The sequence below is a fragment of the Vombatus ursinus genome, unplaced genomic scaffold (assembly GCF_900497805.2).
Source record: "Vombatus ursinus unplaced genomic scaffold, bare-nosed wombat genome assembly UNPS02007612.1, whole genome shotgun sequence".
NCBI lineage: Eukaryota > Metazoa > Chordata > Mammalia > Diprotodontia > Vombatidae > Vombatus > Vombatus ursinus.
In genome coordinates, this window is record NW_020947390.1 from 1,467,231 (window position 1) to 1,480,600 (window position 13,370).

The 13,370-nt window shown below is 36.3% G+C and overlaps 1 protein-coding gene across 1 annotated transcript in view; it reads left to right on the forward strand.

Moving 5' to 3' along the window:
- The window catches only part of CNTN5 (contactin 5), a 541,975-nt gene that overhangs the window by 210,991 nt on the left and 317,614 nt on the right, over nt 1-13,370 (forward strand). The window lies entirely within an intron of this gene.

Here is a 13,370-nt window from a genome sequence, read left to right on the forward strand (position 1 = left end):
GATATTCCTCACTCCATGCCCAGTAATCTTTCCACTATATTACTATCTCTAAAGAGAAACCATTTTTCTTTCTGTTTTTAGTCTGGCCTATTATTTCTTCAATGTGGGAAACTCCTACTATAGAAACACTCCCCTAGAAATTGTCTCTCTCTTTATATATATATATATACACATTCCTATTAAACATATTTTCACATTAGTGATGTTGTAAGGAAGAATTAGAACCAATAACAGGAACCACCAGAAAGAGGAAACAAAACAAAACAAAAGAAAAAAAGTAGCAAGTAATATGCTTCAATCTGCATTCAAACTCTATAGTTCTTTCTTTGGATGTGGATAGCATTTTCTATCATGAGGCCTTTGGAGATATCTTAGATCCTTGCATTGCTGAGAAGGGCTAAGTCTATCAATGTTAGTCCTCACACAATGTTGCTGTTACTGTGTACAGTTTTCTCCTGGTTCTGCTCACTTCACTCAGCATCAGTCCATACTAGTCTTTCTAGGTTTTTCTGAAGTCTGCCTGCTCATCACTTCTTATAGCACAATAGTATTCCAATACATTCATATACCACAACTTGTTCAGCCATTGCCTAATTGATGGGCATCCCCTTAATTTCCAATTCTTTGCCATTACAAAAAGAACTGCTATAAATACTTATTTACATGTGGGTCCTTTTCCCATTTTTATGATCTCTTTGAGATTCAGGACTAGAAGTGCTATTGCTGGATCAAAGGGTATGCATATTTTTATAGCCCTTTGGGCATAGTTCCAAATTGCTCTGCAAAATGGTTGGATCATTTCACAACTCCACCAACAATGCATTAGTGTTCCAATTTTCCCACATCATCTCCAACATTTGTCATTTTCCTGTTTTGTCATGTTGGCCAATCTGATTGGTATGATGTGGTACCTCAGAGTTGTTTTGATTTGCATTTCTCTAATCAATAGTGATTTAGAGCATTTTTCATATAAATGTAATATAAAATGTAACTTATAAAACATAACATGTATATAAATCATATATGTATATAAATCATATAAAATATGACATAGTCTTAAGAGAGTTGTCTGGAACAATAAAAGATTAAATCATTTATTCATAGTCATGTAGCTAATTGTCAGAGGTAGGCTTTGAACCCAGGCTTTCCTGAATCCAGGACAGACCCTCTATCTACTACATTGTACTGTATACTGTAACACCACAAACCACAGCACTGAAAACCAAAATACTGAGTGTGGTATAGTAGAGAGGGAGGCATTTCTGAAGCTAGGAAGACCTGGGTTCAAGTCCTGCCTCTAATACATGCTAACCATGTGACCTTGGGCAAATCACTTAAACTTTCAGTACTCTATGCAAGTTTCTAAGACTATAATTTGCTGAGAAAGTTCTAGCTAGCATTAGAAGAAGATTCCACACCTGGGAGTTCCCTACATCAATAAAGTTATAGGTCTATACCAACAAATCTTTTTATTCCATTTGTCACATCAATTTTTTGCAATGTTTGTTACTCACTGGGGATGGGGAATGAAGGTAGGAGCAGGTCCAGAATACCAGCTCCAATGCTTACTACCCAGATGACTTCAGTCAAATGACTCAGCCTCTGCAGCCTTCAGATTCCAATCCAATAAACATTTCTTAAGTGCCTACTACATGCCACACACTGTGCTAAGTACTGGGAATATAGTTAATAAAAAGAAAAACAGTCCCTGCCCTCAAGGAGCTCACAATCTAATGTAGGAAGACAATACACAAAAGAAGGCAGAAAGGGTTTGATGAGACCAGGGGTACTCAGCATGGGAATATATTGTTCTATGGAGTTGAAACCAGGCACAGCAGCAGATGCACAGTGGAGTGAGCCAAAAATTCTAGTTTCTGCCTTCTATAAAGAAAGACATTGGGAGGCATTTGGTACTCCACCCTCCAGCCCTTCAATCAGAAGGGAAGGAGGCTGAGGGAGGTAGTTCAGGTCAAGACTTGAGTTAGCATCACGGTGATGAAATTAGCTGTGATGAGCTAAAGTGGGGATAATAATGCTTACATTATGTACATCACACAATTAGGAGGTTTTTAGAAGCCTTGGTGTGCTTAGGAAATTGGAATTGTTATTATTAGCGATACTCAAAAAATCTGAAGGATGCCTAAAAAATAATCCAGTCAAGTCAATGAGCATTTATTAAATGCCTGCTAAGTGCCAGTCATGGTGCTGAGCTGGGGGTAGAGGGAATACTAACATAGGCAACAACAGGCCCAGATCTGGAGGGGCTCATGGTCTCACAGACTAATTGAGAGACAGCATGCAAACAATTATGTAGAAACAAGATACATACAGAATAATTAGAGAAAATCAGAGGGAAGGCACTGACATTAAAGGAGATCAGGAAAGGTTTCTTGTAGGACAGCAGTGGCAAACTCAAATAGAAAGGGGGGCAATTAATCTGTACATAAGGATCCCTGTAGGCCATATATTAATTTATTTTATTGAATGAGATAGAGGGTATGACATGACCAGACTTGACTTAGAAATATAAGTCTGACAGCTGAGTGGAGGATAGAATGCAGAGGGGAGAAACTTGAGGCAGTGAGGCCAACAAGCAGGCTATTGTAATTATCCAGGTGTGAGATAATGAGGAGATGGCCCAGAGTAATGGTGGTGTCAAAGACAATAAGGAGTATATTTAGAGAGATTCCAAGGGTAAAATCAGTAGGACTTCAAAATAGGTTAGACAAGATTGGAGGTGAAGACAGTGAGGAGTCATGGTTATCAGCGTAGGTGATTTGGACGATGGTGGTACCCTTAACTAATAGAAAAGTTAGAAAGGGGGAGGGTTTGGGAAAAACAATTATGAGTTCAGCTTTTGACATGATGAGTTTAAGGTGTCTATGAGACATCAAGTTTGAGATGTCCAAAAGACTGTTGGAGATATGTGGGGAGGTCAGGAGACAGGGTATGTAGATCTAAGAAATATTGCCATAGAGATGATAGTTGAATAAATTGGTTATAAGGTCTGATGAGCTAGCCAAGTGAAATAGTATAGAAGGGAAAGAGCAGAGGGATCATGACAATATCTTGAGAAATACCCTGAGTTAGTGGTATTGACTTGGATGTTAAGTTCAGCAAAGGAGACTCAGTTCAGTTGTTGTTCAATCATTTTTCAGTCATGACTGACTCTCTGTGACCCCCATTTGAGGTTTTCTTAGCTAAGATATTACAGTGGTTTTCCCTTTCCTTCTCCAGTTCATTTTATAGATGAGGAAACTGGGGCAAAGAAGGTTAAGTGACTTGCCCAGGGTCACACAGCTAGTAAATGTATAAGGGCAGATTTGACTCATAAAGAGGAGTCTTTCTGACTATAGGTTCTGCACTCTTTTCACTGTGCCACCTAGCTGCCCAGTAAAGGAGAATAGGTGTTGAGAAATAAGTAAGTCAAGAAACTAGGAGGTTAACATGTTTGAGAGAATGTCAACATGTGTGTTAATTTGTCTAGCATAAAGGCAAGATTTAGGAAGGTGAAAAAAAGGAGGAACTAAGCACTGAATTTGTTGAGGAAAGAAGGAAAATGTCCTGGAAGTCTGTAAATAACAGCTACCAGAATTCTGATTTTTCCAATCCATTCATCCTACAGATCAGGAAACACAAGTCCATAGAAATTAAGAAACTTGTGCAAAGTCATACAAGTAGTAAGTGGTAGGTCCAGGAGTCAAATCTAAGTCTTCTGACTCCAAATCCATTACTCTTTCCACTGTACCACATCAATGACCTCTTTTTTTTTTCCTGTAAGATTTATATTCTATCCATTTTGCCATTGGAAAATAGTGTCCAGTTGTCATTTGCCTCATAATCAGCATTCTTAAACATTTAGATATACTTTCTTCAAGTAATCTCATATTTAATATATGGCTTCTACTTGTCCCTCCAATCTTATTTCTCACAGCTCAATATTACCCAAAAGAATATTTCTATTCAAGCTAACTTGGCCTACTTACTATGTATTAAATTTGCTGAGCATATATTTGCTCCCTATCTTTGCTTATGTCACTTACTTTATCTGGAGTTGCAATCATTTACTTCAGTACTCTCCATTTATTTTCCTTTTATCTTTCATTCAGTAAATCTAGCACACATGTACACACACAATACACATGTGTATACATATATGTATACACACGTGTGTATGCATGTATGTGTACACATGTATGTACGTGTGTGTATCACTTATATGTGCAAAGCATAGTCCCTTCCCTTAAAGGAGTTTATAATCTTTTTCTTTGATGAAATATTTAAGACCTTCCTCCTCTAAAATTGCCTGCCTGAACTATGAAGGCCCTTTTTGCCTAGTTTCCTCATCTGTAAAATGAGCTGGAGAAGGAAATGGACAATTTCTCTAGTACCTTTACCAAGAGGAAAAACCATTTCCTCTGAACTTTCTCAGTATTGGTCTATGCCAGAGATCATGCCCCTTCCTCAGAAGTTTATTATCTCTTGGTTCAGTTGACACTATAATCAAATCACTAAATATTTGTATGTTGGAGGGGGAACAAAGATTTAGATAGTAGTTTTATAAATAGATTAGTGATAGAAACAATAAATATGCTTGTATATTTGCTTGAACAACTAAAGCTAATTGATAAATGTTTGAATATCTAATTTCATATTTAGTATGTTATCATACTTCTAAAAATGTACTTGTGCTATCTACCCACAAGAATATAAGCCCTTTGAGGGGGAGATGCATGGTCTATTTATTTGTATCCCCAAAATCTAGCAGGATGATGAGTACATAGCAGGTGCTCACTAAATATGTGCCCATTCAGATGATTACAATCATGATGATTGTGATGGAGGTGAACCAGAGTAATTGTTGACAATGTGAAAGAATTTTTACCCTTAGAAGTGGTCCTTCACATAGTATACTCATAGGAGCATTTAAAATGTATGTCCAAATGGGAGTCTAATGCCATCATTTTAGAGAGTTTAAGTGACTAGCTAAATGTTATGCAAGTGACAAAGCTAGGATTTGAGGCCAAGTCCTCTGATACTAGATAGGTGCTATTTAAGATACTTAATTTTAAAATTCTGTTATACCAAAGAGCCTTCTAGGACAATTAGATGGTACAATGGATAGTGTTGGACTTGAGATCAGGAAGACCTGTGCTCAGATTCTTATTAGCTGTGTGGTCCTGGGCAAGTCACTTAACCTCCTCCAGCCTCAGTTTCCTCATCTATAAAATGGTGATAAAAATAGCACTTATTTAACAGAGTTATTTTGAAGATCAAATGAGATAATGTGTGTACAGCACTTTGCCAGCTTTAAAGTACTAGATAAATGCTAGATATTATTATTGGTTTAGTGAAATAGAGAACCATTTTTTTAATTATCCATGGCAGGAGATAGGGGGAGACTTTCTGAACATGATGTCCCATTAAACTTTAGATTGAACTGACAAGAAGGCTTAGATATTATTGAGATTATGTAAATTGAACATTGTTCAGAATGTAGAAGGACTTCATTTGTTGGTACCCCAAACAAAGAACTCTTAGGAGTTCACTTCTTGGTCCTCTCTCAGTTCAAGATTGTGCCTGAGGATCACACAGTGTATAGTCAGATAAGGAAGGACACAAGCAACAGTGAGTCAACACAGAAATGTTCGCAATACACCATACAAAACACAAGCAAATAGGAAACTGTTCTCCTCTCTCTCTTCCTGTCTCTTTTCATCAAAATATAAATCAGTCTATAGAAGACCCATTTGCACCTGGACCTCCAGAGACCATGGCATGGAGGAATTTCATCCATTCATCTTTGGGATTTCCACTCTAGGGCTAAGCTGTTTTGATAGGGGAGTTAGTGAATACCAAATCACATAATCCACTATATGCAACTGGCCCCAGATCAGACCATGCTTCATATCCCATGCAGTTGTTCACCCTGACCATTCTTTTATCATTTGGCTTGAAGCTGTGTGCATATCACCAGCTGCTACCTCTGCTTCCTACTTCTTGGTCTGTGAACAGTAATCAGATCAGTACCAGCAAGGTTCTGTCTGTCCAGTGCTCTCTGGCTTCACTCATCATCACTGAGACTTTCTAGAACAAAAAAACTCTTCTCTTGCCTCCATTTGCCTAAGTATATTGACTCTCTTATTAGCATTAAAGAGTTCTGAGGTCAGGGGCTCCTTGGCTTTTATATTTGAACCCTCAGTGGTTACCACAGTACCTCATACATAGTAAACACATATAATGCTTTTTATTCATTTCTTTGTAAATTTGTTCATTTCTTCCTTATCAGGAGACAATTTATTATATGAGTAATAATAATACTGAATGAATCTGATCTTATAGCAAAAAAGGGAATAAACTGCTGGCTTGTGGACTAATTCATTTATAAAATTAAATTCTACTTTTAAAATGTTCTCCTTTTAGTTATTGAGCAATGTCTTGAGAGAAGTAGTATATATCTTACTTTCAAATGAATAGTTTACCTTTTTTTTTAATTGAGAAATAAAACCTGTAATACTTTCCATAAGGTATAACTTTAGTCTGGCACCCATGTTTCTAATGTATTTATTCCAGTCTATTCACTTCAACTTTTATAGTCTCCCAAATTTAATTTAAAGTAAAATGCATTCTACATTCATATAATATGTTGACATAACATCATAGTTGGACTAACTCTTCAAAGCAATCTGTAATCAATAATGGAGTGCTTACAATAATCTAGTGATAAGTTCTTGGCCATCAACTGTGTTTGACGTGAAGCTAGTTGATTATTGAAGAGCGCTTTAAATTGAAAAGGAAGAGATTGATCAGATACAATTTCTAAACCTCAAGATTTTAACTTAAGGTAACTATAAACTCATAGGAATCAATAAGACTTGGTGAGATTCAGCCCATTACTGAAATACAGCATGGAAAGGATTACTTTGCTCAAAAGTAATAGATTAGAAGGCACCACAAAGTAACATGGTATATCAAGAACATAGCAATCAATGAAAAAATCTATGAACCTGAAGGGAACTCACATTGGACAGCATAAAAACTAAAGAAGGGATAAACTAAAGAAATATCACAAAGCTAACTTGCTATAAACCTCCCAGCTCAGATGGAAGAAATAGATGATAACCTCCTTATTAATATAATTCTGAGGCCAGATATTGTGATGGAAGACTTCAATGATCTAGACATATTCTAGAGATCTCTCTTTGCTAAAATTAGAGGATCTAATGTGGGGACAGCTAGTTGGTTCAGTAGATAGAATGCCAGATGTGGAGTCAGGAAGATTCATCTTTATGAGTTCAAATTTGGCCTCATACACTTACTAGCTGCGTGACCCTGGGCAAATCACTTAACACTGTTTGTTTTAGTCTTGTCATCTGGATAACAAACTGAAGAAAAAAATAGCAAACCACTCCAGTATCTTTGCCAAGAAAATCCCAAATGGGGTCAGACACAACAGAAAAAAAAATGACTGAAAAACACCTTTTTTTTTTTTTTACTTTTCTTGCTGATAATTTAATCTGGAAGCAATGAAGGCAATTCCCACCCCCCACCCCTACCCTGTATCTGATTCTCATCAATAAAGAATGGCACAATTAAGTGGAAATAACAGGGAACTTGAATAGAAGTGACTGAGTCATTTTAGTGTTTGTGATAGATATGGAAATCAAACTCAGTAGTATGCATGCTAGGTTGTAGTAGAGTACAGTTCAAGGAAAGAAAAAATAAAATAGACAGACCCACATAGCTCTACAAGTATGATTCCCTAGTCATCAAAGTTTCAAGTAGGGTTTTAATGATACAATGTTGTAAATTGAGAACAACTGCTATATAGTAAATAAAACAGGGAATTTGAACTCTGAAGGTCAGGTTTTAAGTCTTGGTTCTGCCATTCATTAATTGTGTGGTCTTGGGTAAGTCACTTAACCCATCTGAAATACAACTCCTTCATCCGTAAAATATCCTGCCTATGTGGCAGGATATCTGTGAATCAAATAATTAATGCATGAAGCACACCATAAGGGGAAAGTACAATATAAATATAACCATTATTGTTAACACTTTTGATGAGGATTGAATTGCTAGATTTCTGAGGTCCCTTCTAATTCTGTAATTCTATAGTTACATATAATCAATCTCTGAGCAGAGTTTCCAGGGGTAAAAGAAAATTGTTACTTCCTCCACAAACTATAACAAAGAACTGCTGGTTTTTCCTCAACTTATCCTCCCCCTTTCAAATTGGTCTCTCTATTTACAACTTCTTTCCAATCCAATCCTGCTACATAGCAGGTACTTAATGCATGCTTATTTAATTGTACTATATTGAATGGAACTCAACTGGTAACTTGGTGGAAAAATACATAGAGATTGACCATCAGACTCCTGGAAAAAAATGCCCAATTGCCCTTTGGGGAAGTAAGAATTTAAGTATCATAGAGAATAGCACTTTTAAAACAACACATTGCATGGCCTATAGTCAGAGAATACTCTATTCCTAGAGCTGTCTTGCACCCCTTGGCCACTCCTCCATAGACTATAACAATTTGCATTGGGTGAGTAGTTGAGAATGTCGGTTTTATTTGCTATTACTATGTACCTCCTGGTAGGAAGGCAAGCTGGTAAGAAACAATGTGTGAACTCTTGTTAAGTCACGCACAATTAACTATAAACTCTGGGCCAAATGGACACAGGCAAACCCATGGTTATTCCAAGTATTAATCTCTCATAGAGAGAAGAACTGGACATTTTCTAGAAAAAGAAATTGAAACTGACTGGTGAGTTGGCAGTCAATTTGGTCAGGTTTTAGAGGGCATCCTTGGAAGTATACAACCCTTCAGGGTAGTACAGACTCAATGTGGCTTCCTGCCATGGATACTTTTCTCTCTACAAAACTCTAGAGGAACAATGAGGACTTTCTGTCCCATGGTTCATAGACTTGGCAATAAAGGTGGAAGATGAAATAGTAGCACCAATTTAACTGGGCACATATATGTATTTATGTATATAATTTGTGAAATTCCTACAGAAAGAATTCTGTTTAAACTTTATAGAGAAAATACAGGAGTCTCTGAGGGAAGTGGACAGTCCTTTTTAACCCAAATTCCTAACGTGTAATAGTCCAAGAGGCAAATAGAGTCTTCACTAGGGAGCCTACTTGTGAATTTCATAGTGTATATAAGGAAGTAACAACATAATCATGATGTAATACAGCTTTTCAGAGCACAGCTGAATGGCTGACTGAATAGAAAAATATATATTTGCAGAACATGATGGAACCTAACATTGTTTCCTTGAAAATGTTGAAAAACATGATGGTTTCATTGTTTGTTCATGAGACATAAACTGACTTCTGCCATAAAGGATTCTATAGAGCTGTTCTATTCTCCTTTGCCTCAAAACCCAAAGCTTGGACATCTAATAGTTATATTAGGTGAAAGTATAAGTCACATTGTGGAAATTATTATTAAGCTAGCTTTGGCTTTTTTGAAAATAATGTAAAATATATGAAGATTCTTCAACAAGGGCCTGGCACATAGGTACTTTTTGATTCATTGGTATGTGTTCCTTCTACTAAGGCAGATCAAAACTATCCTATGGCTTCTCATCCTATAAAATTCTTATCCATGAGTTTTTTCCATAAGTCATTCATAGAGAAGCTTGTCAATTAATTAGACTTCCTGTCATTAAAAATATTGGAGAGTTTGGGGTTCCAGTGTAGTATTGGTGCCATCCGTCATCTCTCATTTTCATCATATAGCTACAATACATTTTGTGGTTGCTTTCACATTGATTTTTGCCATGAGATCCCTTCTCACATGCTAGTTACTTATTCAAAAAAAATTTATTAAAAGCCTACTGTGTGCAGGTGCTATGGGAGAAAGAATAATTGTAGATATGCAATTATCTCTGCCTTCTGAAAATTTATAGCCTAATGTTGATCATGTGCAATAGCCCGATTCTAGCTACTATTTGTTTTTCCTTTGTCCTCTGGCTTGCTTGTAATTTGGATTCTTCTGAAATCATGATTATCCATGATTTACAACCAGGACAGCATCACTGGGAGAATAGCTACTAAAGAGATGAGTTGTTGTTGTTGTTTGTTTTTTTCTTGCAGAGAGCATCTAAAAATTATCTAGTGTATGGAGTCCCCCATTTCAAATGAGATAATACTTGCAAAGTGCTTAGCACAGTGCCTGGCACCCAGAAGGAGTTTAATAAATACTTGTTCCCTCCTTTCCCACTTCCCATAAGTATTCCTTTCCAGAATGTTTAAGTAAATATCTAATAGCCAACTATCTGGTGGTGAAGATGGTGTGTGTGTTTGCGGGGGGACATGTACACACAACACACTTTTAAGTTTAATCTGAATTTTAACATTTTCTCTATCATTTAATTAAGTCTAGACAATCAAAAATACTAAATATCAAGCACTGATTTGTGTCATTTCCTGATTTCCAGAGTATAAATGCTTGTACTGAAAATTATCAGTTTGTGAAAGTTACTAAGGGCTATCTCCAGCATATCCCTCATTCCTGTCCAATATCCTCCCTCTATATAATTCTTAGTCCACTTCCTCAGCTACATGATGTGTTTGCCCAAGATATGTTTGTAAATGAATTACATCAGTGAGCTTCCCATTTTAGCTGCATGCTACAGCTGGAAAATAAATGTTTTTCATCCATTTAGATTTTCCAATGTAGATAGTTAAATCATTGGTGGGGGCCAACCCATGAAGCAGAAAGAAAAAGGCATGTTATAATTTAATGTACCACTTTTGAAAAAAAAAGTATTTTCCTTCTTTTAAAAAAAATCTACTAAAGACGCTTAGTAAAAGATTAATGAATCTCAAAGCCTCCTTTCCCAACCTAACATAAGTAAATGATCTTTAAAACAATGCTTTATCCAAAAGAAGGTAAAATTAGACAAGAAATACCTCTCAAAAAACAGCACATTTTTGAAAGCTGTCACAACCTTAGGCAAAACTGTATTGCTCCTCCTATTGAAGCTATCATATGTAAAATATCAAATATGATCATAGGTTTTTTTCATTATTTTTTTCTTAATTTTTTTCTTCATTATTTTTCTCCCTTTGTATTTGGAGGATAGAAAAAAGGCCATTTTTTTCACACCTTAAATTCTGCCTATGGAGTGTTATATGCCTGGTAGTAGCTAATATGGCATTAAAAATTTTCATTAGCTAACCAGAGTATGTAAAACATGCTGTGGTCAGTATGCCATGGATTGGAAACTAAGAATACTTTTGAGTTTGTGGTTCTGGGTTTTGGATATTTGAGTTCTGAGCATCAGTCAGTACTACAAAACATGATGACTGTTGGTTTCTGTGCTTTCATTTAGTGGGTTGCAGATTTTCATACTGGACTATGGTATCATGGAACCTACAAGAAAAATAGAACAAGCACAGATAATGACTAAGAGAAGAAAGCAAATGTAATCCTTATTGATATAGTGTAGTGTGGGCATATGTTTAAAATTTGTGGAGCTTTTTCATAGTCCCTAGGAATAATAAAAGCTTCCTATAATCCCAAAGAGGTTAAAAGTTATTTCCCTTGAAGGACAGAATTCAATTCAGAAAGTATTTATTAAGTGCCCATGCATGCCCTAAACTTAAGAGTTAGAAATAAGGGGAGGGGGGGAGAGGAGAGAAAGAAAGGAAGGGAGGAAGGGAAGGAGAGAAGGAGGGAAGGAGAGAGGGAAGGGAGAGAAGGGAGAAAGGGAGGGAGACTTTGCCCTCATGAAGCTTATAAACTGCTTTTTCTTTGTTGTTGTTTTTTTGTTTGTTTGTTTCTTGTATCTTCCATTTCAATTTGTGATGTGCTCAGGTTACTCAATAAATGTTTTTGTCTAATTGGCAAACAAAAGATAGATAACTTTAACACCTCTTTGGGGCACTTATCACTAAATTTGTAAATGGAGGAAAACAAAAGAGAAAATGTATAATCTTATACACACAAAAGCTCACTGAGGGGAGGACCTCTGTCATCCTTGTATCCTTTATGCACTTATCACAGTTTTTGGATTATAAATGTTACTTTTTACAAAGGAAGCCAAGCTAAGTGACTCAGTAAAAATAATGTTAGAATTGGAGTCAGAAGACCCAAGTGTAAATTCTATCACTCTCTTCACCAAAAACTTTCAGGAGCTTCCTATTGTCTCTAGGATCAATATAAACTCCTCAGTTGACATTTAAACACCACTACCCCCAAGTTTGGCTCTAGCCAATCCTATTAGATTAATTTCATACAATTTCTCTTTAGAAATTCTACATTACAGCCAATTTCCCCATCTCTATATTACACCTGCCTTTGTGCAAAACTGATCCACATGTTAGATAGAATACAGTACTACTTCATGTTTACTACTCACTACCTAACATTAGCCTATATGCCACTCTGTGAAGCTTTCCCTCATCCTAATCCATACCCCCAGTTTCTCCTGCTTTCTCTCTTCCAATTTTTCCTCATGGAACTATTATCTCAGTGCATTGTATAGCATTTTGCACATGGTAGATAGCCTTTATGTAGGTTTTTTGAAAATTGAAATAAATTCTGAAATTCTGCATAGGAAATCATATAAAAGTATGAGACAATATTGCAAACCTTTGCTATTATGGAAAAATATACTAATTACAGTTTAAAAATACTTTTTCTAACCCATGAAATCCATCTCATTTTATAAAAATGGTGATATATACTAGCTGTGTACTACAGGAATAATTATTAATGCATTGCTGTGCCCCCATTTTCATTTTCCTGATAATATGAATGAGATGAGTTCAGAATATATTGATTTTGAGTGGTCAGTTAACTAGCATGTATTAAGTGCCTACTATGCACCATAGTCAGCTAAAAAAAAAATCTTCTTTTCACCCGCCTATTCACTAACCTGTGAAATACTTTGCAATCTAAAAAATAAATCCATTTGTTCAAGGTATTTGTAGCCAGGAAGACTAATTTTGCACATTGACTATGACCTACTGTAGCTGACACTTTGTAGTATATCTCATCTCAGAATCATCTCATTGATGACTCAAAAGTCATCTAGTCCAAATGAGATCTCAACATCCATCCTCTCTGCAATATCCATGAGAAATGGTCATGTAGCATCTCCTTGAAAACCTCCTAGGAATCTTCTATGGAGTAGGTAGGATTAAAACTGGAACTTGGAAGATAGATTCAAGTAAACATGAAGAAAGGACAGGGAAGGACATTTCTGGGAGGGAGAATGATTTGGGCAAAATGTAAAGGATGAATCATGTTCCATAACCGTGATAAGTTTCACATTAGTGAAGAGTTCATGAAGGGGGATAGTCTAAGACAAGGGTAGGGAACCGTTGGCCTCGAGGCCACACATAG